We start from the raw sequence: 4,476 nt of genomic DNA, 5'->3' as shown, positions 1-4,476 counted from the left end.
CACTATACTTCCACTGATGCAGCCTAGAATCGCATTGCCTTTTTTAGCTGCTGTACACTCCTGTAGTCTTGTTAACTAGCAAAGTTACATGCAGCAATACCTCCATGCACCTAGTGACAGATGATGAATGGAAATACCATCTCTTTCTGGTCTCATCTAAGTTTTTAAATAACCTGTATTTAAATGGAGGTTTCTGATATGTTTGTCCCATCTCTGACACATTAGAAGATTAAATGTTTTTAATCTATATTGTTTAGCGAAGAGTTCCCAGGGGTGAGCCCCTCTCTGGCCCAGGATGCCTCGTTTTAACTATCTATTAAGAAGCCAAGCCCTCCCTCCAGTCCATCTCCCTTGGTCCAGGTATCGGAGGTAGAGAAGAACTGCTGGTCCTGATCCCCTTCCCCACCACCACTCCCTTCTCCCTTTGTGTCATGTCTTTTTAGATTGTAAGCCTGTGGGCAGGGAACCGTCTAATTAAAAGATTGTGTAAATTTAGTGCTTTATAAATAAAAGTTAATAATAATAATAATAATCCACCCCTCCTGTACATACTTAAATATGAGATCCACTGAGTAGAAGGTGGCTCATGCAGAAATGGTTGCAGAGCAGATAGGAAACCCCCCCAAAAGGCTGGATCATTGTCATAGTGCTGGGATTTGAACCCTGCACAATGTAACAGAAGCCAGAGATTTCTTTGAGAAATGATTCATGCCAGGCAGCTGTCTTTTTCCTAAAACACATATTTATAAGACACTGGTAGGCAGTGGTAGGTTTTATTTATTTGTGTTTCCCCCTAAGATTCTACAAACATACCCAAGGGGCTTATAACATAATAGAAGTATTAAAACATTATTTTAAAAACCAGTCAGAACTGAGGTTAAGAAGAACAGTCAAATCAAAATCACAATTAAAAGAACCAAACTATCTAAAATATTCACTAAACAGACATATAACTTAGCAGGTTGACAAAAGGGGAGTTGCAATGTTTTTTAACCCCACTTTGGCAGGGCAATCTATATAGTGCGTTGGTGTCACCACACACAGGCCTCTGCTCCATGGTACTCAGCTGCTGCGTTGTAGCATCTCAGAAGATGACCTGAAGTGTTAGCAGATGGCCTTTGTATGGAAATCTAGTGGTTTGGGGCTTTAAAAGGAAAAACCCACACTTGGAATGAAGCTTCTGACAATCAGTGACCCAAGTGATAGGGAATTGCAATTATATTTTTCCCTTCCATCCTCTCACTCTAGTCAGTAACATGAAAGCCTTGGACTAAAGCAGTCATTTTCAAAATACGGGATGGGACCTACAGGAGGGAGAGATGCTTAAGGGCTCTTCTTCTCAAACCTTTTCTGTCCTGGAGGAAAGAGATATGCATGGAGGGCGCCCGAAGCCTCTGCCTGAGGGAAGAGGAAGAGAGCTTTATCCTGATGTTAAAAGATGAACATACACAAACATGTGAACTACAGTACAATAAGCAACCCAAACCAAGAAAACATTTTAATTCAAATACTACGTATATAAATGGGTAGGGGGGAGTCTGGATACAGATGTAAAGGGGGTTACAATGGCAAAAAAATCTGAGAACCAGCTTTCAGACTGATCCTATGTAGACTGTACTACAAAAACGTATCCTGGGAGGGACTGTAGTCTGAAGCTATAGAGACCAGCTATAGTTGCTCACTGAAAGACGAAGCTGATACAATAGCCAAAGCTGCTATAGCATACTCCTAGACACCAATAGTATCACCTCCTCTTGGAATAGGGTTGTATCAGGTACAGGCTGCATACAGGTGTACAGAGGAATGAGGGTCTCACTGAAAAAATGCTGGGTACCTAGATGTACTCCTGAGGTTTAGCTCACCAGTAGCACATCTGGATTCTGTGGAATGTCAATGTATTTACCCACTGAAAATTGTTCTACAATCCTTTCATGCCTATGATTCCTTCTCTGTGGTTTTTTTGATATCTATGGAAGATTCAACTTTGATTGGAGAATTATCTACATTCATATTGATGGATTCATTTGGCTTTTCCACACGGTGGGTTCTTTCATGTTTACGGAGACTTGTGCTCACACCAAAGCTCTTTCCGCACTGCAAGCACTGATATGGTTTGACTCTTGTGTGAGTTCTTTGATGATTACTAAGGTGTGCTCTGTGGCCAAAGCTCTTTCCGCACTCTGGACATTTATACGGCTTCTCCCCTGTATGAGTTCTTTGATGGGAAGTAAGGTTCGTTTTGTGGCTAAACCACTTGCCACACTCAAGACACTTAAATGGTTTCTCCCCTGTGTGAATTCTTTGGTGCGAGGTGAGATTGGTACTCATACTGAAGCTTTTCCCACATTCCAGGCATTTGTATGGTTTCTCCCCAGTGTGAATGCGCTGGTGTGATGTTAAAGATTTTTTACTGCTCAAGCTTTTCCCACACTCTAGGCACTGGTATGGTTTGGCCCCAGTGTGGATGGCTTGATGTGAAGTAAGGCTGGTGCTCTCGCAAAAGCCCTTTCCACACTCTAAGCATTTATAAGGTTTCTCCCCTGTGTGAAGTCGTTGATGTAAAGTAAGGGCGTTAGCCCAACAGAAGCTCTCTCCACACTCTAAACATTTGAACGGTTTCTCTCCAGTGTGGATTCTTTGATGATAACTGAGGTATTTGCTTGTAGTGAAATCCTTTCCGCACACCAAACATTTATAGGGTTTTTCTCCTGTGTGAAGTCGCTTATGGTCAGTGAGACTCACAATATGACCAAATCTTTTCCCACACACTGCACACTGATATGGCTTTTCCCCTGTGTGGATCCTTTGATGGTAAGTGAGATTAGTCTTCTGGTGGAAGCTCTTGCCACACTCCAAGCATTTATGTGGTTTCTCTCCAGTATGGGTCCTTTGATGACACGTGAGATTTGTCTTCTGACTGAAGCACTTTCCACATTCCAAACATTTAAACGGTTTCTCCCCTGTGTGAGTTCTTTGATGGACACTGAGGGCTTTGCTAGTACGGAAGCCCTTGCCACACTCGGAACATTTAAATGGTTTCTCATCTGTATGGATTCGTTGATGGAAGCGGAGGTTTCTGCTAGTGCGGAAGCACTTCCCACAGACTGGGCATTTATATGGTTTTTCACCTGTGTGGATTCTTTGATGTGAAGTCAGGCTGGGGCGCTCACGGAAGCTCTTTCCACATTCCAAGCAGGTAAATTGTTTTGTTACTGTGTGAATAATTTGAACATACAGTTAAATCACCCAGCTCAGCACAAGTTATTCTCATACTCCCAGCTGTTTAAATGAATTCTCCCCCTGTGTGAACACTCCTGGAAAATTAGCTATTTTCCCTTCTGAGGCTCATTCTACACTGAGAACAGAGAGACTGCTGGTAAATTGCTCAAGAGAACAGAAAAGCTGATATTAGTTGCTGCAAATGACAAAATGAAAACAAAAGGAGAGGAGAGCATTTTGCTACATACCGCACTTTAAAGCTATCCAGTGACCTGTGGGGATAATTTCAGGACAAGTATCTCCTCTGATATTTTTGCCCATTAATTTGTTTGGAAGGTCGAGGCTGGGAAAAGAGAGGAAGGCTGAGAATAGACTGGAGAAGTGCATTTTCCACTGTTGCTAATCTGCACAGACAATTCTCATAGCTTTGGTGTAGAAGGAGATGGTCATGCTTGCATACTTGACTCTGACACCAATCTTCCTTCAGCCTTTCCTGGGGGTGACAAGCCCCTTATACTTTCAAGATAGCGTGAAGTCATTGGAACTTACCAACACACCCATACTAATACAACTGTTGAGGCCATGGCCTTTTAGACTTGTCATTCCCCACCGTTTTGGAGTTTCAACGGAAGGGAAAGGCCTTAATAAAACATGTAAGATCAAATAATTTCTACTCACTGGATACTCATGTTTAGGTTGTCAGCCAAGGACTGAGTGAACCTTACCCACTGGGGCCACAGTCTCAGAACGCTCCTCGTGACTTTCTTTTGGCCTTCTTCATCTCTGTTTTTGTCTCTTGCTTCATGAGGGGCTCTAGATGACTGGAGATACCAATCTGAAAAACCAAGAAGACATTTTTCAATGGGCTCTTTGAGGCAGGCAATCATTTCCAGGAGTGACTAGACCTTCTCCCATAGGAAAGGAAACTGTTACTGTTACTGTATGCCTTTGTTCCTGACTTATGACACACTATTGTGGGTTTTTTGGCAATGTTCAAACCTTGATCTCCCAGAGTTGTGGCCCAGCGCCAAACCACTACATCACATTGAGGAACCTTAAGCAGAAAAAGAGTAATGTTGCCAGCATGAGCTTGGTGGCTGCCCTCAGGCTCCGAGAGGTCCTTCAGAGAGAGACGCAAGTGCCTCCTCCTTTGCTGTACATTTGTTGACAGGTAGGATTCACAGGTCTTTGGGAATTGTTTCTACATGAAAAGGATTTTCTAAGTCTGCTGTACTATTTTTATCCCTTGCACTTTAA

General features: G+C 42.7%; 1 pseudogene; it reads right to left on the bottom strand.

Moving 5' to 3' along the window:
* Positions 1-759: 759 nt before the first annotated feature.
* The window catches only part of LOC121922023, a 26,638-nt pseudogene continuing 22,921 nt past the window's right edge, over positions 760-4,476 (bottom strand).

The sequence above is a fragment of the Sceloporus undulatus genome, chromosome 2 (assembly GCF_019175285.1).
Source record: "Sceloporus undulatus isolate JIND9_A2432 ecotype Alabama chromosome 2, SceUnd_v1.1, whole genome shotgun sequence".
Taxonomy (NCBI): Eukaryota; Metazoa; Chordata; class Lepidosauria; order Squamata; family Phrynosomatidae; genus Sceloporus; species Sceloporus undulatus.
Note: the sequence above shows the minus strand (reverse complement) of the source record. Positions and strands in the feature narration are given on the sequence as shown.